A 25,012-nucleotide genomic window follows, 5' to 3' on the forward strand; every position below is an offset into this window, starting at 1 on the left:
AGAAGAAAATAATTGGACAGCAGAGTCAGATATAATAGGTCACCTCAAAAAAGGACAGCATTTACTAGATACCATGGCATGATAAGAACAGTGATATTATGAGTTTGCTACTGTTGTCATCCATCATATTGGGAATACAAATAAGGATGATATTTGGAAAAAGCGTATGTGCAGGCAAAGCCGGGTTTAAATTATAAGGGCTTGCTAAAGATTTTCATTGGACTTTCTTCAGGAAGTATTTTTTCCCATCAAAAGCAATTAAACAACAAACCCAGCATCATAGGTAGGGCAAATGCAAATGACTCAGGTCTAGTAATAGAGGGCAGACATAATTTCTGTAATCAAATGGAAATCTCATGAGCATTATGAAAGTAACCAGAGCGACTGCCTTTGAATTTCACCAAAGAGACAGATGCTCTTGAAACAGCCCCTTCCGCTGCTGGCCCCTGAATCCCAGTAGGGCACTATTGTCAAGCCATTCCACGTATATTTTATAATTTTACTCATAGCCACATTTTACTCAGACTATTGAAACTTTCACGGAAATTAAATGCCATGTGTTCACATTAGACTTTCACTAGCAGCTCCATTCTATGTGAAATATTCTAGTATAAGAAGAATCTGATCCAGGTCTCACTGAAAACATTCCCTCCTTAGCTATCCAAATGTCATTTCCTTTTAATTTAACACTAATATTTTTAAATACAAAGGTCTTGGTTTTACATACTTAAAAGAAAATTACACAAATCTGTAGTCACTAGCCATAAGAAGTATTTACAAGTGACATTTTAAAAATATGTCATAAATACAGAGTAGGAAGTTGTATTTATCAAGGACAAATAGTAAATCCTATGTTTCCCATGTGCATTCACTGCCACTGATTCAAATTAGGACTAACTGTTTCCTAATACTTAGGGGAAAAATCCCAAATTGTATTGTTTTAATCAGGGGTCACTTCTGGGTATATATCCAAAGGAAATGCAAAAGGATATGAAGAGATATCTGCACTCCCATGTTCATTGCAGCAATATTCAGAATATTGTCCATCAATGGATAAATAGATAAAGATGTGGTGTGTGTGTGTGTGTGTGTGTATATATATATGTATATATATATATATACATATATATATACATATATATATAGTGGACTGTTATTTAGCCATAAAAAGGAAAGACATTCTACTGTTCGCAACAACACAGATGGACCTTCAAGACATTATGCTAAGTGAAATAAGTCAAACAGAAAACAGACAAATACTGTATGATATCACTTATATGTGGAATCTAAAAATGCTGAATCTGTAGAAACAGAAAGTAAAGTGATAGTTTCCAGGGTCTAGGGGATGAGGGAAATGGGGATATGTTGGTCAAAGGGTACAAACTTCCAGTTATAAGATAAATAAGTTCGGGGGTTCTAATGTACAGCATGGTGATTATAATTAATAATGTGGTAGCATATATTTGAAAGTTGCTACAAGAGTAGATCTTAAATGTTCTCACCACAAAAATGAAATGGTAATTATGTGACATTCTGGAGCTGTTAGCTAATGCTATGGCAGTAATCATTTTGCAATATATATGAGTATCAAATCAACATGCTGTACACCTTAAACTTACACAATGTTATATATATGTTATATATGTCAAGTATATTTCAAAGCTGGAAAAAATATAAATGCTTGGCAAGTGTTATTTTCTCCAACCCTTATATGCTTTTCTACTAAATATATGATTGGATTCTCAACTACTGAGACTTACTGGGACAGGTAATAAAAAGTACAATAAAAGTCATGCATAGGAAGCAATGAATTGGGAGCAGGTGAAATGGGTTCAATTCCTATCTCTACCCCTCATAAGCCTTGGTCCTTTAGGCTCACATTCTCATTTGTAAAACTAAAAAGCGAGATGCAGGTAAGTAGCTGATATGTCTATTATAAATCTAAAAGTATGAATTTGACTAGTACTGATGAAATTCATAATAAAGAACCTTTTCTTTTCCAAAATATAAAGATTTTTTAAAAGATAATGGAGATATATACATGAGAAATCATTATCTTATGTTGGTGTTCTGGTGACATACAATTTACTCTTTTTTTTTTCACATAACATTATTAACTGGTTTACCTGATTACCTGATTAGTTATTTAATCAGGTAAAAGTAGAAACAAGAAAATCATTAAAAACATGAAAATAGACGACAGCCATTTGAACTCATTATATAAACCAAAGCTGTAAGTTGGGAAGATTTGTTCTGGACACACAAAGTCACAAAAGAAATTTATGGCTCATAGCAGATATTTAAAACTTAAATGTGAAAACTTAAATGTAGATTAAACTCATAGAGGGAAGAATTATAGGTCATGAACTATATCTGCATTGATTGAGGGTTTAAGGCATGCCTTAAAGAAGAAACCAATTCCTCCAAGTAGTTTGTGTATTTTGTATTTATATATCATTGTAGTCATCATGATTAGTTGACTTTTGATAAAATACATCACAAAGAAAAAATATGACACTGCACATCCTTGGTAATGTTATCTTGCAATAATTAACTTATTTTGAAAAGCTCATCTGATCCTATTCTCTCTCTCTCTCTTTCTCTGTCCCTCACTCTCTCTTCCCTTTTTGTGTGTATAATAAATAAACCACACAATTCCAAATTGTACTAGAAGAAAAACTGCAAATTTCTAATTACAAAGGCATTTATTAAGTTCATCCTAAATGCAATACAATTTCATTCCTATTTTTGCTTAATAATATCACTGAGTGTTTCTTTTAAAACTTTGTACTAGTGTACTTTCTAAGTTTAATATCAGTTCTTAAACATATACTGACTCAGCCCTTTAAATGTTATAAGTAAACATTATATTTCAGAAGAATTGTTGCCTAACAGAAGGTAAAACTTAGTCCCTCCTGGTCTCAAGTCTAAATAACATATGCTTTTTCACTTTAGTGAGTCTCAATGATATTTATTGATCATGAACTATTCTATGGAACAAATTCAAGTGAATCAGTGTAAGATAATATTATCTGAAACATCACAAATTTATTTATCTTGAATTGATGGATTAAAAGCAAATATGGAAATATTACTACTGTTGGGATTTATACTAGTCATCTATCGCTATGTAAAAAATTACCCCAAAAATTAGTGGCTTAAAACAACAAACATTTTTTATCTCACAGTTTCTGAGTCAGTAATCTGGGCACAGGTTAGCTGTGTCTCAGGGTCTCTCACCAGGCTGCAACCATGGAGGCTGAGGTCTTATCTGAAGTTGCACTTACAAGTAGAACTGTTGGCAGAACTTAGGTCCTTGCTGGGTGCTGGCCAGCAACGTCAGTTCTTTACTATGTGCACATCTCCATCGAGCAGCTCACAACCTGTCAACTGGCTTCCATCAGAGTGAGAAAGTGAGAGAAGGGAGACCAAGACAGGAGTCAGAGTATTTTGTAACCTAATCTCAGAAATAGCTCCCATTATTTGAGGCATTGATTAGAAGTGGATGAAATGAATCACCAGGACTAGCCCACACTCCAAGGGGAGAGGATTTATAAGGACTTGAAAGCCAGGAGGTGGGAAATACTGGGACCATCTTAGAGATTGTCTAGCACAGAATTGCAGCAAAAATTCATTTCACTAATATTTTTAGATTAAAATATTGCAAATTTTTGTTAAATTATTAGATTAATGTTAAAGATTTTGGAAAATTAGGACTCTAGCCAGTTTTATATTTTGCCACAATGTCAAATATATAAAATGATGTCTTCTTAATCCTTTGATCTCAATTAAAAACATAATCACTTTGTCCAGTGATTTCCCATAACTGCCTATTTCACATCATTGTTTTATAATTACATAGAAATAATGAAATTTAATAGAAATAGAGCCAGAACTACAGGTTATGAATAATACAGAAATTAACATTTATAGCTACTTCATAGATTCCAATCTGTTTGCTCTCTTCAATATTGTTAATTTGTTGACTTTCTTATTATTTAAATTTTAAAGTAAAAACTGTGCTAAAATAAGTAGGTTCTACTAAATTGTTGAGTTATAGTTGTTTTCTTGAGCTCAGATAGTATAAAGTACTTTAGATAGCTTTTATTGATCTTAGGATATCTAATATCTGTTTACACATGAAAGACAAAATTGCATTTATAGCTATATGAAAGTGGTTCAAATCTTGCTGCACTTGGGAAAAACATATTTCCTATGGCATTGCCAAAGGAAAGATCCCTCCTGTCATCCAGGCCCAAATTATTACTCTTTATTTGAACTTATACTTAGTCCCAGGACTTTCCAAATACATGATACATGAATATTTCTAGTACATGATATTCTATTTTTCTTTTTTTAATGTCAAAGGTTTTTCTTTGCTTAGTTTGTGTTATAGAAGAGAAAAGTTAGTGAATTTTTCCCAAACTACAAGCAATCTGCATTTTCAGGGGTTTATACTTTTATAAAGCTTTCTAAAACATAGTAGACCTAACTTGTAAAACTATCTTTTTCTACATTCAATCTTTAGATTTGGATAACTTGAATGATGTTTTTTGTCCTGAGCACATGGATGAAGAGTGGAGAAATTTACTGAGATGATAAACCTATATATAGAAAGAGTTGAGCGTAAGGGTTGGAAAAGACCAGAGCTTGACTTAGGATATGTTGAGTATGAGAAGTTTATTAGATAATCAAGTGGAGATATTGAATAGGAAATTGAATATGAGCCAGATTTTAAGGAAAAGGTACAGGCAATCATCACCACCCAAATGATATGTACAGCCATGAGACCTGATGCAATCATTTTAAGTATTACTACATATAAAGAAGATAGAGACACAAGCCAACTAACTAAGAGAACGTTAGTACTGTTAGAGGACTGAGAGTGGCTTCTGGGAAGCCAAGTTAAGGATGTGCTTCAAGAATGAGCAATCGCATCATTTCTACGTACAGGTAAATAAGATGAAGACTGAAACTTGACCTTGAATATAGTGATATATAGTAAATGTCATTGTTGACATTGACAAAGTATATTTCATTGTACTAATAGGGTCAAAACTCTTATTGGAGTGGGCTTAAGACAAAATGAGTGAAGACAAAATGGTGGCAATAGTATAGATAAATGTGTTGAGGAGTTTTAGTGTAAAGGGAAAAGAAAAAACAAGAGTGGTAGTTACAGTAGATATTTGGTTAAGAGGATTTATAGAAAATGTTCCCTGCATTCAGCAAGATGAAGGACATTTGTTACTGTGACAGGATTTTTTTTCAGTTCTGTGGTAGTGATGAATGCATAAATGTAACACATTCTCCTGAAATAATGAGTGGAAGATAAATAGTAAGCCTAGAAAACTTGAGGAATGTTTGTGTGAGTAAATCAATGAAATATAAAAAGGAATAAAAAATAGGAAAAATATGAAAAACATAGTTCTTTAAAATGCTTAATATGATTTATAAATCTTGAGAAACATTAAAAAGGAAAAAAGAAATAAAATATGGGTGAACAAAATTCATAATAAATGATGTAAAATAGCTTCTGGCATGTCAGAGATTTATAAAATGATAAAGGACTATTATAAAAAATTAAATCCTTGTAAATTTGCAAATATATTTCAAGGGAATACATTTATATAAAATATAAAATGCAAAAATTTACAGGAAAATAGAGTGAATAAGCTACTAACTTTTTAGTAGCTAAAACAGTAATTAAAAGGTCACCCCCCACATACCCTAAAATCCCTTAGTCCTATGTATTTATTTTTTTTCCTGGGGAATTCCACCTAATATTCAAAGGTCATATAACCTCCTTGTAACACATACTGTAAAATTTTTTTTTTTTTTGTGAGGAGATCAGCCCTGAGCTGACTTCTGATGCCAATCCTCCTCTTTTTGCTGAGGAAGATTGGCCCTGGGCTAACATGCGTGCCAATCTTCCTCTACTTTATATGAGACACTGCCACAGCATGGCTTGACAAGCGGTGCGTCAGTGTGCGCTAGGGATCCGAACCTGCAAACCCTTGGGCCGCGGAAGCCAAGCGTGCGCACTTAACGACTACGCCACGGGGCCAGCCCCTATGTATTGCAATTTTTTAAGAAGCCTGTATAGCATTCATTTCCGAGCTATAAGGAAAGTACAAGAATAGAAAATCAAAAACTCTTTTCAAGTATGAGCATGTTTTCAAATATCTTCAGTTAATTGAATTCATAGTGTATCAAAAATGCATTATAAATTTAAGCAGAAGACATGGAATAAAAGAAGCAGCCAGCGTGTGAGGAGGGGCAGGAAGAATTCCAGGCAGCAAGAAGAGCAAATAAAATTCTGAGTTAGGAAAAAGCTTGAAACATTCAAGAAATCTAAAGAAGGGAAACACAGTAACATGTCTCTGTCAGACACCGTGAGAACTAACAAGCTAAAGATAATTGGCAGTTTCAACATCAGATCATACTAATGCCTTGGATATATCTACATTTTTGTGAAGCTGGGTTTTGAATGATGCTGTGATGAAAAGGATGTATCCTGCAAAAATCAATGTGGAAGAAGAAATGAGAGTAGTGGTGTCCAACTTGAATCCAAGATTTAAGAAGATGTGCAAAATCCAACAGGCACACATAGATCCCACTGGATAAAATGCAAAAGTGGGCATGTAGTTTTGGGTGCTGCAAGCATGGTGAAGACACAGGGCTGAATGAAGAATCAGAGGAGTGGGAAGATTGTGCCTTCTCTCAGAATCTCAGGATAAGCACTTTTAAGTCCTTGCCATGGGTTGAAAATATAAAATTCAGTAGATGCACAAAGATCCAAACACAGAAAGCCAAAGCTAATTGAGTATTTGTACTCTTTCCATGTTATTGAGTATCTACCAAATAAGCTTATGGATGGGGAGAGGGAACTATTTTGTCTAGTTTCCCAAGAAATAGATATAAAATAATGGAAACTAATAACAGAATGTCTAATAAGAGTCAGATATTAGTTATTGCTGACTTTAAAAAACCAGGATACTTCATAATCATAAAAAATAATAAAACTCAATATTAAGCATCGAATGAGGAGAACACTGATCAAAAGGCTTATCACTACTGTCACTATTTTTTAAAATTAATGGGGTTATTGCACCTACATCTATAGTACTAAGGTTAAAGTTAAAAACAATGTTTTAGAACAAATTTAAAATAATCATCCATTATTTTTTACCTTTTGTTATACATAATTATGCACACATATAATTAATGAGAAGGAAAACATAGGTTTTATCATTTTGAATGATGTTTCTTTTGAAAAGAAAAGAGCCAGATCTGACTATACAGAGGAAAAACTGAGTGCTTGAAAGTCATATGTAAGAGCACTTTTCCTAATTTCTCTATTCTGTCTACGATACTCTTCCCTTCTTCTACACAAGATGCCATACACCTTCTAGCACCAGCAGAAAGAAGGCTATAGGACACAATACAGAACACTAAAAGAGAAAAGTTTATAGTTCAAAAATCCTACTTCAAAAATGATGCCAAAGCAGTCAAATACAGAACTTTAAAAAGTCTCTATTTCCCACTGGTACTAATCGTATAGAATTGCTTTGTCCAATACGGTAGCCACTAACAACATTGGACTTTTGGAAATTAGATTAAATTAATTAAATTTAAATGTGATAAACTGAGTTTCTTAGTCACACTAAGTCACATTTCAACTGCTCAATAGCCACATGTGACTACTGGCTCCTATCCTGAACAGTGCAGGTGCAGAATATTACCACTGTTGCAGAAAGTTCTACTGGACAGGGCTGCTATGGAATGAATGGAATGTGGGAGAACATTAATTCCCGTACTAAATTATATTGCAAGACAAAAGCAATCCTTTTGCAAGATAATTTTATTTTCTTCAGCATGCTTTTAAAACATACCAATAAACAGAATATAATACAGAATTTTTAAAAAATCCATGTATATATTGGAAATTGTTATATGATGAATGAGGCTTCATAAATAAATGATGAACATTTTAGTAGATCTTATTAAGAAAATGTGCACAATATATTGAGAAAAATAAAATTAAAAATAGACCTACCATATGATTCAGCAATCCCACTTCTGGGTACATATCCAAAGGAAATGAAAACGAGATCTTAAAAATTGAGAGACAAAGGCCCCCAAAATTGATATTGAAGTGGAAAAAAAGATATGAACAGACAGTACAAAAATACATATAAAATTTGTCCTCAAATATATGAAAAAATGTTCAAGCTCACTCAAAGGTAAGTATGCATATCTGGGATGATACCGCTGAACCAAATTGAGGGAAAAGCTTATATTTAAAAGCAGGATGCTCCCATCTGTGAGTTTAATGCCTCCATGGCTTATAATGGAATGTGTGAAATATAAAGTGTTGTAAACATGGTTTGAACTAGGAGAGGATTTTAAAAATATGCTACAGAGAGATGCTGTTATATATATATAAGTATATATATAAATAAATGTCTACATGTATATATTTTTTTTCTTTAGGAAAACTTACTCCTGGCACCTGATTTGACCAATTCTCTGATACCTGCTTGCACACAATAATATTCACAGTTCATTAAAAGTAAAAAGCATGACAGCACATTCTGCTTGTGAGGCTGGGGGAAACAGGTACTCTCATACTTCATAAACATTAAAGATGGCGCCTGTTCTATTAGGTTGGGTTCTCCAGAACAGATGCCATGATGGAGTTTGACATGCAGGGATCAAGACCTGTGTAAAGGAGGGAGAAAGCAGGTTTGGATGAAGGTAGAAGTTTAACTGTGATGCAAGACCAACAAAATCTCAACCAGTCCACAGGAAGATCTGGAGCATGTATAGCCCCTAAGAATTAGTTTTTAGGAGCTGAAATGAACAGGTCTTTATACCCCTGCTTTGATTGGTTATTCAATATGGGAGGCCCCTGGAAGGGTTCTCTGCAGCTGAGTCAGATCCTAATAGTGTTAACAGCTGGAGTCTGTCTGCTGACAGCTGGGGCCACAAGTCTTTCTTTGATGGGGAATCTGAGAGATTCTGTTTCCATCACAGTACTTATAGTGGGGATAGAAATGAGAAAGGGAATCAGGAATAAAGAAGGAAAATAATGTAAGAGGGACCTAATGATGGTAATGTGGTATGTCCTAAGGAGTATTCTTGTCAACCTTACATACCTGGGGTTATTTACATGACACAGGGTTAAGTCCTAGGTCAGCCTTTTGCTCTTTGGGAATTCACGTTATTTCCCGGAGCCTCCACTGTCTTACCTAATCTGTAAAATAGCAATGATAATACTTTTCTTATACAGAGCTTCTGAGGCACATGGTACTTCTGTTCCCTTTGAGGCTTGAAACTTCGTTTTAAGCATTTCTGTGCAATAAAATATTATATACTATACATGAACAGGCACTGGATATACTTTTTTTTTTGGTTAAATGTAGCAAATGTATTAGAAGTCTGATTCTCTTAGTAAAAGCTGACAAAACAAAAGCTTGGTCAAAAAAAGTTCAGATACCAAAGCTCCGTCAAAAAAAAATGTAGCTATTGGAAGAGAAGGGTCATTAGAAAGTGTTGTCAGGCAGATTAGACGCCAAGTTTGGAGAAGTCAAGTAAAGTAGAAAGATTCACAATCTAAGAAAGCAAGGTCCAGAAAGACAAAGGAAAAGAGTACCATTTATTAAATACCTTCTATATGCTAGGCACTGAACTGGGCATTTAAAAGTATTTTTATCACTTATATGCACTTTGTGAGTTATGAATAATTACTCCAAACTTATAGAACAAGTAACTGAAGTAGAAAGTGGCAAATTAAGTTGTCCAAGACCAAACAGCTAGTAAATGGTAAGTTCTATATTCAATTCCAGTCACTCTGACCCCAAAGCCCTTATTCTTTTCAGTTAACAATTTCACTGTTGAACACTAATTTTAGGTTAGTGTTCGAGAAAATGTGCCTATATTTTTTGATCAGTGCACCAGACAATGGGCAAATAAAATCCTTTATTCTTGGCTGTGCAGCCTTGTTATTTTCCTCATAAACTGGAATTATACCTAACTGATATTCTATTGATTGGATCATTGGTCAGGCACGGGGTGGTTATTCATTTTTCCCTCCTAGGTATTTGTCGCTTGGAATATGAAGTAAGAGATAAGGTTATAGGAAACTGAGCTGGTTGTCAAAGTGGTTCAGAAATGATGTTGAAACAGCCCAGTGTGGAGTCAAGGAAAATGGGAATGACTACACTTGAGGGAAAAACAGAAAGGGAGCCAGGCAGAGAGTAAAGCCAAAACACCAAACCAAACGCTCTGGATTTAAAAGTGGAAACCAAATGCTGGCTTATAGGATGGAAACCAGACACAAAACTTAAGTAAACAACAATGAGTTACCACTGCACTCCTATTAGAATGGCCAAAATCCAGAACACTGATAACAACAAATTCTGATGAGAATGCGGAGCAACAGGAACTCACATTCACTGCTTATGGGAATGTAAAATGGTACAGACACTTTGAAAGTTTGGTGGTTTCTTACAAAACTAAACACACTCTTACCATATGATCCAGCAATCATGATCCTAATGGATAAATAAACTGTGGTACATCCAGACAATGAAATATTATTCAGCCCTAAAAACAAATGAGCTATCAAGCCATGAAATGATGTGGTGGAAACTTAAACGTATACTGCTAAGAGAAAGAAGATCACATGAGGAGGTTACATACTTTATGAATCTAACTCTACGACTTTCTGAAAAAGACAAAACCTTGGAGACAATAAAAAGATCAGTTGTTGCTAGGGGTTAAGGGCAAGGGAGGAATAAATAGGCAGAGCACAGAGGATTTTTAAGGCAGTGAAAATACTCTGTATGACATCATAATGGTGCATACATGTCATTATATATTTTTCCAAACCCACAGAATGCAAAAACCAAGAGTGAACCATAATGTAAACTATGAACTTCGGATGGTAATGATGTGTCAATGTAGGTTCATCAACTGTAACATGCACCACTCTGGTGGGGATGTTGATAATGGGGGAGGCTATGTATGTGTTGAGGCAGAGGGTATATGGGAAATCTCTATACCTTTCCACTTAACTTTGCTGTGAACCTAATTCTGCTTTAAGAAAGAAAGTCTATTTTGGAAAAATAATAACAACTATTAAGCAAATTTGGATAGGGATTTTTGTGGTGTCAGTGTAGTTGCAGGGATGTTTCCGGGATACTCTAGAACTCACCTTTAAGTAGAACGAGCGCTAGTAAGGGCTCCAAACCAACCTGTTCAATTCACTGCTATCAAGTTCCTTATAAGTTGTCTAGGGTAACATTCTTAATGTGGGAGTAAGGAAACTGAGGCTCAGAGAGGTTAAATGACTTATACCAAGTGACAGCTATTTTATGGCAGTCTTCACCATACAAAACTTTAATGTCTCATATGAGAAATGTCAATATTAGCAACGACTGTTTTATTTGATAGAAAATCAGTTGTGGATTATGAACATATGCTAAATAAGCAAATTTCACTCTTAATAGCTTGGTGAAGGAACTTCACGTAGAAAATTAAGCAACAAGCTGAGGCCACTATAATAATATGTTATAACTGCAAAATCAAGATGTAGTGTCTGTAAATTCAGTATTAATTTCATTTTTGTATATTTTATTTCCCATAATAGGAAATGATATTTTTTCAATAAGAGAGGTCTGAGGTCAAATGTATCTGCAAAATGAAATATTTTATATAGCATTCTTGGAGATTGACAATATGTATGAATATAGTAAAGTTTCTGGGAAATCTGACAGTTAAAATATTTGTTTAAATTTGCATAGCCCTGTGTTTCCCAAATTTAGCTGAGCATGGAACACTTTTTTCATATCACATTTGTATTACTTCATTAAATGCCAATATAGGAAAAGCCAAAGAGTCCCATGTTTTTTCATCATTACTCAATTTTTTGCTACTTGTGTCAAAGTTCTGGCTGAATGACATAAATCTAAAATCTGAACAACTTAATTTTTCCAATTTTTCAAAACCTTTCTTAGGGCACTGGACAGCCTTAACTTTGAACTATGATTTTCTATGAAATATGTGTGACTACTATGTTATAAATTTTTTTTATCAATTTTTATTTCTCTCACATACTATATAGTTCTCTGCCAAGCATACAGTAGTGCACAATAAATAGTTATTGAATAAATAAATTGTATATGCTTTCTCAGCTTGGTATATATTCCTTCTTCCTTAAAAATTTTTAATATCCCTTTAATATTTTTTGCTACTGTAAAAATTATTGTTTCACTTCTGTTTTCTTTTCCCATAATTTTCCTCCTTCTATTCTTCTTTTCCTCCTTTCCTTTCCTTAAAATGATAAATGTTAAAACAACAAAATGTTTAAGATCATACAGGAAGACAGTACTCTATCTGGAGAAGCAGAAAAGTTTTCATTTTGGCCTTCATATTAAACTCATGCTTGAAGGTTCCCATCATTATTTTCTTCCTTGATATACTGAAGTAGTGGCAATTTGCAGCACACATTCTAACAATTTTATGCATTAGTACACCCATAATAAAGAATGTTACTGTCTGTAAATTATCCCAATTAAAAAACATGACTATATTAAAAAGATCTTTGAGCAGAAGTACAATTCTTGACTTTAAATATAGGCATGCTTTTTTTTTTTTTTTTAGAAAATCTCTTTTTCTTAATAACTTTATTTTCTAAGGTCTTTTAAAAAATAAATATTTTTAATCAAAACAAATAAGAAATTGCGATATTGATAGTGAAAATGATAGGATTATGGAACCTGAAAAGTGTTTACTCTTTGAGCTACTTTTTTTTATTTTGTGAGGAGATCAGCCCTGCGTTAACATCTGCCAATCCTCCTCTTTTTTTTTTTTTTTTTTGCCGAGGAAGACTGGCCCTGGGCTAACATCTGTGCCCATCTTCCTCCACTTTATATGGGACGCCGCCACAGCATGGCTTGCCAAGCAGTGCGTGGGTGCGCGCCCGGGATCCGAACCGGCGAACTCCGGGCTGCCGCAGCCGAGCGTGCGCACTTAACCGCTTGCGCCACCGGGCCGGCCCTGAGCTACCTTTTAAAGAAATAATATTCTGTTGTTGGAAAATAATATTACATATCTATAGTTGTATCACTTAGCTAATGAAAAGACATTTAATTTTGCACAAGTTGATTACCACTAAATAATACTTTGCTTGTTACATGAACAATTTCCCAACTCTAGAACAGTTAAGAAGCAGAAGATCAAGTTTATTAAGTGCTCAGGCTCTGGGACCAAACTTTGCTCTGGCACTCATTAACCATATGAATCTGGCAAAATTTCTTAGTCCGTCTAGGCTTTAGTATCTATAACATACAAATAATAATTTGATATACCTCATAGACTTTTGAGAATTAAATCAGTTCCTGTCTGTAAAAGAATTTGCATAGTGCCTGGCATAGGGCTATCACACAATGCATGTTAACTGCTGGAGTACCAGCCATTAGTAAGCAGGGCAAACATCCAGAAAATGGGAAGGATTCATTTAGAACTTACACCTCTAGAACCTATATCTTTGTCCATCTTCCCTTTTGTTCATCTCTTTGTGATTTTTCCCAGTATTCTATTCTTTCTCATGTTCATTTATTTCCACTTCTCTATTTTGAGAAGCAGAGTGTGGGCGTAGATAAGTTTAGGATTTGTGACATTCGAGTCGGAGATTGAGGGAAGGAGAAAATAGACAAAGAATGAGAAGAAAGAGAAAAGTGAACAGGAAATGAATGCTCAGATGAAACAAGAAAGACATGGAGTTGAACAAATAACTTTATGGAGTTGCAGCCTTACAGGTTCAGAATTCCTAGTTCTGAAATATTCAATATCTTTTGCACAAAATGGACTACTTGTAGGATTCATAGAATGGTACTGAAATAGATTTTTTTTAATTATTGAACTGATTTTCACTTGCTTATGAGTGACACTTGATTTGACAGTTTCAGCATCCTAACACAGTCGGTACTAAGCAATATTACAACTTCTACCTCACTTGTTTTGTTTGTGGCTATGAAATAATTTTGATAGTTATAAAATATCATTTGCTTTAAAGATGATACTTGTTTTGCATAAGTTAAACTATATTATGGGAGATATTCATTTATGATTTCCAGTTCTTCTTAACTGAGTTTCTATTATTTTGCAAAACCTACATTTCAGAATGTTGAAAGATATGGTCCTTCTCTGATTATAGAAACTGAACGTTTTTTCTAGTGAAATTCAGTACCAATATGGGGATATGACAAAAATATATTCAAGCAATATTATGACATCAAGCGTGATTGATCGAAAGTATTGACTAATTTGAAGGCAAGATATATTAGAAACAACTGAAAAGTAGATTTTAGAAGATAACTAACAATGAACTTCATGGAAGAATTATCACCTTTGGAAAAAATCACTATTAGAGTAAATAGTAATACAGAAAAACTTTCACAGTATCCAAATAAATATGGTATACAGTCTAAAAATTAATCAGGCTGAGAAAAATGTTAAATAAGTCAAACAGATGGTAATGAAGACAGTATTCACAGCCCATAGTGAATAGTGACAAAGAAAATGACTCAGACACCAGGTAATGGAAATAACAATTATACTTAATGGCAGACAGTGGTGTAGGTGTGAGCTGCGGCGTACTTGAACAGAGAAGAGACACATTATTCAAAATCTGTTTTTTTTTAAGTAAAATATATAAGAAAAAAGGAGAGAAGGAAAAGATGGAATTTATTCTAGAAACACTGCAGTGAAAAATCTAATATTCAGATCAAAGGACAATTCAAATCTAGAAACAACTATATATTTGAAATTTTCTTCCAAATGTCTGCTGGTTGGAAACACTATTGTTACTACAATGGGGTTTACAATACAAATGCAACATACATTAGTGGGAATAATATATTAGAAAAAAGTAACTTGGAGAGTAGCTAAAATGTAATGAGATAATTGCAAAATAATACACAGTGGATTTTAAAGACATTTTGAAAAAATGTAAAACATCTCACTTATAGTCCTTTTTTTTGATTACATGTTGGATTAAAATATCTTTGATATATTGGGTTAAATAAAATATTTCATAAAATTTAATTTGACCTTTTTTTTTTTTTTTTTTTACTTTTTACTTTTTAAAAATGTAGCTAACAAAAAATGGGAAATTAAATGGATAACTCTAATTATATTTCTATTGGACAGTGTTCTATTGGACACTGTGATAGACATAGTGGTTTGAAAATCATAATATAGTTTCTTGGGAGATGGTTTCATATACACTTAATTAAATTAAAATTGATTTCTTCTCATGACACTGAATTCAGGCCTTGTCATGATAATCATGAAACCAACAAAGGCATCTGGATAATATTTTGAAGCTCAGTAAATTGATTACTTTTTTACACTCTATTCACGTATTATTTATGTATACTATAGTAACTTTGAACAATTTAGATGTGAATTTTAGCCCTACCACTTCCTAGCTCTCTGAGATCTTTAGACTCTCTAAGCCTATGTTTTTCATCATTTAGTTAACAAAAAAAGACCCTTAGTATTATATGATTGTTGTTTGAGGGTTTTAAGTATTTAAGTAATAATCAATATGTTTTACGTTTCAGGAATTATTATTATTATTATTATTAGCTATTATTGTTGTTATTGATATTAGTAGAAACTTTAGACTTTTTCTGAGCTTATGAGTACCTGGAATGGCTGGCAGACTTTATTGATGCCCTTCTTTTTTTTCTACTGATGTTATAAAGGGCACAGCAGGAAAATCACCAGCTAGAGCATGAAGGTAAAGCTATTTTACATTCATCTTCCCTTCAGAAGGAAATACTGAAATGTCAGTTGCTGTGCTGCCTGATACACTGTGAAATCATTTACTGTCCGTTGGGATTATGAGACACGGTGATGCGTTGCCTTTTCTGAATATAACTTCCCTGAGAGCGTTGCTGCAACATGGCCATGGGTTTGAGTATCATGGCTGAGATATATTTTAGAAGTCTATCTTCCTTTCTCCTTTTTCACAATTTTTACATCTATAAACCAATGTTTTAAAATGTTTTTCTCAGAGCACTCAAATCAAGAGAGCAATGGATTTAGAATCAAAAGACCTAGTTTCTGTTCTAGGCTCGGCCTCTAATGAGTTCTGTGACTTTGGGGGAATCATTTAATTTCTCCTGCCCTTAATTTCTTCATTTAGACAACAAAGAGTGTGATTTGAATTTTTAAACTTCTCTTTCAAATAAAATTGCCTAAACTTTTCTGTCATGTTTGAAATAAAAATTATTGTTATGGTATGATTTTTCTGCTATCTTCCTGATGTTACCAGTTTTATGTCTCTGTCATTTCTTGATTCATTCAACAATTATTCAAGGGCCTGCTTTTAATAGTGTTCTAGGTGTTAGGAAAACAATAGTAAACAAAAAATATATCCTTATGTATCTTGCAGTTTGATGGGATAAATAAATATTAATCAAATATTTATACCCACATCTCTATGCAAACACACATGATGTGATTATGACAAGTGTTGTAAAGGCATAAAATTCAGTGATGTGTGAGTAAAATAGAAATACATGGCTTTTTCTGGAACGTAAATGAGAATATATGTGTATAACCAAATATTATTTATTTTCCTTTTAGAATATTATATATTCTAGTTAATGTACTGTTTATTCATTCAAATTTTGAGTCTAATTCTTATTATATTCCAGGCACTATCTTAAACACATCAATTTATAGCAATGAATAAAAATTTTATGGAGCTTACAGTGTAGTTAAAAAGACCATAGTAAATAAGAGAGTTCTGTTTCCACTTAAGATGTAGAAAGCAAGAAAATGTGACTCTCATCCTAACAACTGAAAAAAGGCAAAAATTTACAAAAGCATAACTTTTCTCTAAAGTATAGACTTGTTGTTAGAAGACAACCAAAGGAACTGCATTTCAAGAGTGACAAGCCTGTCCTAGGAGAAAAGGAACAAATGAACTGTTTCATTTTTGTCAGAGCACAGAAGATATAGGTGGCTTCAGTAGAAGCATGTGAGAAGTCAGCTAAAATGTTGATAAATTAATAAAGACAGAGTTGAGCTGGCTTATCAGTTTAGAATAATTGAGAGCCACAGATGTGCAGAGAGTTCTTCACACAGGCTTCCTCCAGATGCTCAGGAGAAAGACTGGGCAAGGCTAAAGACAGGAGTGAGCAGCTTTGTGGTAGAGGCGTGCATGAGGTGATTTTCGGCCATGCTGCTCACCTGGACCCTCCTGTCAAAGGAAGCAAGTCTTCAGCTGCTGAGGTTGAGGTGAGGGCAGCAAACCCTCTCAACCCTAGGCCTTCATGGGAATCGTAGAAGCAAAATCTGTCTAAGGATAGGAAATTCTCTTTGGTGATGCCATAAAGCAAGCAAATACATGCAGTTTCTAGAGGAAGGGTTAAAGTAAAAGCCCTTTGCTTCTAGCAAATGTCCATGAAAACCTCTTGGACCCTGGATTCTGCACCGATATAAAAAAGAAGTTTTGCTACTACTTAGAGAGGGGCAGGGTATTCTCTTCTTCATAAAACCCACCACAGATGGGAATCAATTTGCTGCCACAGAGAGGAAGGCCAGAAATGCTGAGAAGGTGCTATTTATCCCCGTGGCCCAGGTACACAAGTCCTTATTAAGACTGAGGCTGCACCAGGAGAATTGCCACCGTTATAAACCCATCACAGAGTTGGTTACAAGCTAGAGCAGTGTACTGCTACAGGGCAAGAGCATGGACAGAGAACCTACTTCTGTGGCAGAGCTGCACAGAGGCAACTGAAAGTTGAAGGTGGAACAGGAGCACAGTGAAAACTCGCCAGATATCCCAGGCCTAATGCTAAGCACAAGGTAATAATAACCTGCTGTTGGAAAAATTTGAGCCAACTGTGTGTAAACAGAAGGGATGGGCCATAAAAATTGACCATGAATAGTTCTCTATTCTCTTTCTCTTTGTACCGTCTTGAGCCAAATGTATATAGTGATCTTGAAAGACACATGGTGAGGATGGCATAGCCATTTTCCATTATGATACAAGGAGATTGGTATCTTGTCATATCTTGGAAGAGAAGAACCAACAGATTAGGGACACCAACTGAACTTTATATGAGCTTGAAATAAACTCCTGTTACGATTGAGCCACTACTCATTTTTGTCTGTTATATAACAGAAGCACTTCTTTAATTAATATAGAAATGGTACTTTGTAGGGAAATGACTCTGTAGTATAATCATATACTATACGTGATTGGCTTAGCAATCAGATAGCAGTGCCTAAGAAACTGAAATCAGAGCTCAGAAATATGTCAACAGTGGCAGTGGCAATAACTCATTTAAAGCTGTTATCCTTGAGGGACTGGCCTGGTGGCATAGCAGTTAAGTTCATGCGCTGACTTCAGTGGCCTGGGGTTCGCTGGTTTGGATCCCAGGCACGGACCTACATACGGCTCATCAAGCCATGCTGAGGTGGAATCCCACATAGAGCAACTAGAAGGATGTACAACTATGACATACAGCTATCTGTTAGGGCTTTGGGGGGATAAAAGGAGGAAGATCGGCAACAGACGTTTAGCTCAGGGCCAATCTTCCTAAAAAATAAATGAATAAAAATAAGGGTGTTGGGCCGGCCCCGTGGCTTAGCGGTTGGGTACACGCGCTCCGAAGCTGGCGGCCCGGGTTCGGATCCCGGGCGCGCACCGACGCACCGCTTCTCCGGCCATGCTGAGGCTGCGTCCCACATACAGCAACTGGAGGGATGTGCAACTATGATGTATAACTATCTACTGGGGCTTTGGGGGAAAAATAAATAAATAAAATTATAAAAAAAAAAAATGAGGGTGTCCTTTAAAAAAAAAAAGCTGTTGTCCTTGATAACTTAGATTGACCATATGCCGACTAAGTCTATAGTTCTGGGAAATGGGAAAATTAAAGTGATAGTGTGCATTGGCTTTTGTTTTATGCTTCCAGAAAGGTATTTCATAGAAGTGATAGGTTAAGGAAAGAATTAGCTTACAAAATGAAATTAAACCAGAGGCCTAATATTTGGAGACTCTCAAAAGTTTGGAAAAATCTGGCTGCTTCTGGACTCCCAACAGTTAGATTTGAGCAATAGATTTGAGTGATAGATTCCTTGGGAAAACAAAACACAGCCTTGTGCAAAGCTCAGCTCAGATTAAGAGTTTTTGTAACCTAGATAAGCTGATTATTTCAGATAACCTCAAGGTGTTCCAAGGTGTTCAGCATTAAAGAGAGAGAGAGAGACAGAGGCTAACCTAGGACGGAAATAAATGAATAAAATTTAGGATTAAAATTACGAAATAACTTTGCATGTAGTTGGGTGGTTCCTGGTACAAAGAATGGACAGGAAGCAAATAGATCAGAAGCTCGATAAGGCTCTGAAGAATTGTCTTGTTAATTGATCAAAGCAGACTAAAAAATACCATTGCTTATTTGAACCTTAAAAGTAACACTCCACTTCCAAACCTGAACCAGTAAGAAGTGTGCCATAACAACTGGGCAGCCCCCAAAGAAGGCATGCACCCCAACAGTCACTTCATATATGTATATAGATAATAATGGAAAAGGAACAGTCTCACAGAGTGGCATTAGGAGGCTTTGGAGAATAGTGTACAGATGAGGTACTCTCACAAAGCAGAATTAGGATCCAGTCATGCTAGAGTTGAGATATTTTCTACGTTAGGCCCAGCAGAAATTTATTATTGCTATGGTCTGGTGATTACTGTGTATCTCTAACTATTTCTTTTGTTTCCATTTCCTTTCTTCCTTCTTTCCTTCCTTTCTTCCTTCCTTTCCTTCTTCTCTTCTTTCTTTCCCTCCCTCCCTCCCTCTATCTCTTCCTTCTTTTCTTCTTTCCTTCCTTCCCTCCCTCCTTCCTTCCTTCCCTCCCTTCCTCCTTCCTTCCTTCTTTCTTGGCAGTTTTAATTGCAATTATCCTGGTTTTGCTACACCACTGTGTACTGGGTGTGTGTTGAGGAGGGTTAGGAGCAGATAAGTTCTCTTTATCATGCATAGGTTATCAGATCATAAAGCACAACCTTCAGATATTAAGAAAATGACTGTGTACAGCTGAGCAGAATCCTGCCCGATATTTTTGTGCCATCCTCTTAACCTTTCCATGCTATATCAGACAATGCTCCGCTGTTATTCACAAGGTTTTCACAGCCAATTTTTTGGATTTGGGTGGCCAGGTCCTTCAACCTAGTCTTATTCTGGAAGCTCTAATGAAACTTGTCCACCACGGGTGACTCTGATGGTATTTGAAATACTGGTGGCAGCTTTCAGCATCACAGCAACATGCAGTTGCCACAGTATGACAACTGCTAGACGAGTGGTGTGGTTCCCTGACCAGGAAACAAACTGGGAAGCTGGTGAGAGCACTGAACCTTAACCACTAGACCACTGGTGTCCGCTTACTAAACACTAAATAAATTTCTTAGATAATATTTATTATAATCTAAGTTTTCATATTTATTTATGAACTTCTGTGAAAATTTATCTCAAGATTTTTAAAAATTTTCCTGTCACTCAATATTATGTTCTCATTTATTTCCCTCTTATTTTGTATGTTTATGTTTTCCATCATCTTTCTTGTCAATGTTTGATTATTTTTTTATTTTGTCTTATTCAGTAGTTCTACTACCTTTGACTTATTCAGTAGTTCTACTACTTTTCTCTTTTAGTCAATTTCTACTCTCATTTGTATGTCTCCCTCCTTTTTTTAGGCCATTCTTTATGTTTACATTGGAGTATGTGTGTGTGTGTGTGTGTGTGTGTGTGTGTGTGTATGTGTGTGTGTGTGCTCCAACAGCTTTTGTATGGGATTCTGTTCATTTACATTTATTCATTCACTAAACAAACATAAATAATTAAGACTACAAATTATAATTTTCCTCTGTACTTCTAATATTTAGATTATTAGCAAAAATTTTTATGTAATTTCTTTGACTCTTTACTATTACAGACAGTATGCTATTTTTCTTGTCCCTTTCAGTTCACCCAAATTTTGCTACTGTATTTTTATTTTGTCAAATATATAATATTTACATACCTATTCTTAAATATTGTCCCTACTTTTATAAGTATATAATTAATACATTCAACATTGAACCCCAGCTGTATTGCCGGATTTTAATAGGATGAATCTTGTCCTTCCTAGATTCTTTAGAAAAGACTTTTAGAAATAGTATTCCATGAGTTTTGCCTATTGATTTACTTACTTATTTGTTTACTACAGCTCTGCCACATACATAGATTAGATTTTTTTCCTTTTTTTATTTTAGTAAAATATATATAACATAAAATTTGCCATTTTAACTATTTTTAAGCGTATATTTCAGTGGCCTTAAACACATTCATATTGTTTTTAAAAACAATCCCTACAATCCAAATCCAAACATTTTTCATATTCCTAAACTTAAACTCCATACCCATTAAACAATAACTTTCCGTTACTCCCTCCCCTCAGCCCCTGGCAACCACTGTTCTGCTTTCTGTCTCTATGAATTTGACTTCTCCATGTATCTCATATAAGTGGAATTATACAGTATTTATTCTTTTGTAACTGGCTTATTTCACTTATCACAATGTCTAAAAAGATCATCTCTGTGTAGCATACGTTAGAATTTCCTTCCTTTTTGAGGCTGAATAATATCCCACCGTACATATATTCCTCATTTTGTTTATCCATTTATCTGCCCATTTGTAGTTGGATTGCTTCCTTCTTCAGGCTCTTGTGAATAATGCTATTGCGAACATGGGTATACAAATATCTATTAGAGTCCCTGCTTTTAATTTTTCTGGGTATATACCCAGAATTAGAATTACTGGATCACCTGGTAATTCTATGCTTAATTTTTTAAGGAACTACCATACCAACTCCCACCATGGTCACACCATTTTACATTGCCACCAGCAATGCAGAAGTGTTCCCATTTCTCCATACCCTTGAAAACACTTGTGATTTTCCATTTGTTTTTCATTGTAGTTATTCTGATGGTTGTGAGGTGACATGTCATTGTGGTTTTGGTTTACATTTCTCTTATGATTAGTGATGTTGAGCATCTTTTCAGGTGCTCATTGATCATTTATGTATCTTCTTTGGAGAAATGCCTATTGAAGTCCTTTATCAATTTTGTAAATGGATTGTTTGTTTGTTGTTGTTGTTGTTGTTATATAGTTGTAGGATTCCCTCGTATAGTCTGGATATTAATCCCTTTTCAGATATATTATTTGCAGATATTTTCTCCCATTTCATGGGTTGACTATTCACTCTGTTGATAGTGCCCTTTGATACACAAAAGTTTTTAATTTGATGAAGCCAAATTTATCTATTTTTTGTCATTGTTGCCTATGCTTTTGATGTCATACCCAAGAAATCATTGCCAAATCCAATGTCATGAAGGCTTGTCCCTAAAAGTTTTATAGTTTAGCTTTCACATTTAGGTCTTTGATCCATTTTGAGTTATTTTTGTATGTTGTTTAAGGTAAGAGCCCATCTTCATTTTTTTGCAAGCGCATATCCAGCTTTCCCAACGTAATTTGTTGAAAAGACTATCCTTTCCCTACTGAAAGGTCTTGACACCCATGCCAAAAATCATTTGACCACATATGCTAGGGCTTATTTCTGAGTTCTCTACTCTAGTCTGTTGGTCTATATATGTCTAAATTTATGTCATACCACACTGTTTTGATTATTGTAGTTTTATATTGTTTTGAAATCAGGAAGAATGAGACTTACTTGGTTTTTCTTTTTCAAGATTGTTTTGCTATTTGGAGTCAATTGAGATTCCATATAAATTTTAGAATGAATTTTTCTACTTCTGCAAAAAACATCATTGGGATTTTGATAGGGATTGCAGTGAATCTGTAAATTGCTTTGGGTGGCACTGACATCTTAAGGATATTAAGTCTTCCAAGCCATGAACCTGTGATATCTTTCCATTTCTTCATTTCTTCTTTAGTTTCTTTCGGCACCATTTTGGTTGTTACATACCGTGTGCAAGGTTTTCACCTCTTTGGTTAATTTTATTCCTAAATATTTTATTCTTTTGATGCTATTGTAAATTAAATTGCTTTCTTAATTTACTTTTGTGATTGTTCATTGACAGTGTATATAATTGTAACTGAATTTTGAGTGTGGATTTTATATCCTGCAACTTTGTTGAATATATTTATTAGATCTAACAGGTTTTTTTTTGTGTATGAAATCTTTAGGATTTTCTACATAAATTCTATAAAATCATATTGTCTGTAAATAGAGATAATTTTACTTCTTTTCCAATTTGGATACCATTTGTTTACTTAATTTATATTTGTTTATTTCTTTATTTTTAATTTTCATTTATTATTTTTTTACCTAGTTGCTCTGGCTAGGAATTTCAGTTATATGTTGAATAGAATTGGTGATAGCAGACATCCTTGGTTTGTTCCTGATCTTCAAAGAAAAGCTTTCAGATTTCGCCATAAAGTATGTTGTCAGTTTGGGTTTATCATATCTTTATTGTGTTGAAGTAGTTTTCTCTTTTCCTAGTTTGTTGAATGTTTTTAACCTGAAAGGGTGTTGAATTTTGACAAATGCTTTTTTCCACAACAGTTGAGCTGATTATAGGGGTTTTTTCTCCTTTGTTCTGTCAATGTGGTGTATTTCATGATTGATTTTCATATGTTGAACCATTCTTGCATTCCAGGAATAAAACCTACTTGGTTATGTTGTATAATCCTTTTAATATGCTGTTGAATTCTGTTTGCTGGTGTTTTGTTGAGAAATTTTCGACATTCATCAGTGACATTGGCCCGTAGTTTTCCTTTCTTGTCATTATCTTGCTTTGGTATCAGAGTAATGCTGGCCTCATAAAATGATTTTGAAATGTTACCTCCTCTTCAATTTTGGAAGAGTTTGAAAAATATCAGTGTTAAGTGTATGGTAGAATTAGCCAATGAAGCCATTTGGTCCTGGGCTTTTCTTTGTTGGGAAATTTTTGATGACTGATTCAATATCCTTACTAGTTATAGGTCTAATAAGATTTTCTACTTCTTCATGATTCGGTCTTGGTAGGTGTTTCCTTGGTAGGAGTTTGTCTACTTCATCTAGGTTATACAATTTGTTGGCATACAATTGCTCATAGTACTCTCTTATGGACCTTTTTATTTCTATAAAATCATTTGTAATGTTCCCTGTTTCATTTCTAAATTTAGTTATTTGAATCTTCTCTCTTTTCTTCTTAGTCAATCTAACTTAAAGTTTGTCAATTTTTTTGATCTTTTTGTAGAATCAAATCTTGGTTTTGTTGACTTTCTTAATTGTTTTTTCTATTCCCTATTTTATTGATTTCTATTCTATTTTTGATTTCCTCCCCTTTGCTAGCTCTTAGTTTAGTTTGCTCTTCCTTTTGCATTTACTTCAGATGTAAACTCATGTTGTTGATTTGAGATTCATTTATTTATGTAAGCATTTACAGCTATAAAGTTCCTTCCCTGTTTTCACTGCATCCCCTAAGTTTTTGTGTGTTTCATTTTCATTCTCATTTATCTCAAGATATTTTCTGATTTCTCTAATGATTTTGTCTTTGATCCACTGGTTGTGTAAGAGTGTTTTTTTTAATTTCCAAATATTTGTGAATTTTCCAGTTTTCCTATCTGCTGTTTATTTCTAGTTTTGTTCCAGTGTGATCAAAGGAGATACTTTGTTGATTTCAATCTTTTATAAATCATTAAGACTTGTTTAATGGCCTAACACATAGTCTATTTTGAACAACGTTCCATGTGCACTTGAGAAGAATGTGTATTTTTCTGTTGTTGTGTGGAGTTTTCTGTAAATGTCTGTTATGTCCAATTGGTCTATAATGTTACGTCCTTATTGATCTTTTGCCTAGTTCTTTTTATTATTGAAACTGGGGTATTGAAGTCTTCTACTGTTCCTGTAGAACTGTATATTTCTCCATTCAATTCTGTCAATG

The 25,012-nt window shown here is 34.3% G+C and overlaps 1 pseudogene; it reads left to right on the plus strand.

Moving 5' to 3' along the window:
• The first annotated feature begins 1,907 nt into the window (after nt 1–1,907).
• The window catches only part of LOC131409221 (Krueppel-like factor 13), a 46,058-nt pseudogene continuing 22,953 nt past the window's right edge, over nt 1,908–25,012 (plus strand).

This window comes from Diceros bicornis, chromosome 8, assembly GCF_020826845.1.
Source record: "Diceros bicornis minor isolate mBicDic1 chromosome 8, mDicBic1.mat.cur, whole genome shotgun sequence".
In the NCBI taxonomy this organism is placed as follows: Eukaryota; Metazoa; Chordata; class Mammalia; order Perissodactyla; family Rhinocerotidae; genus Diceros; species Diceros bicornis.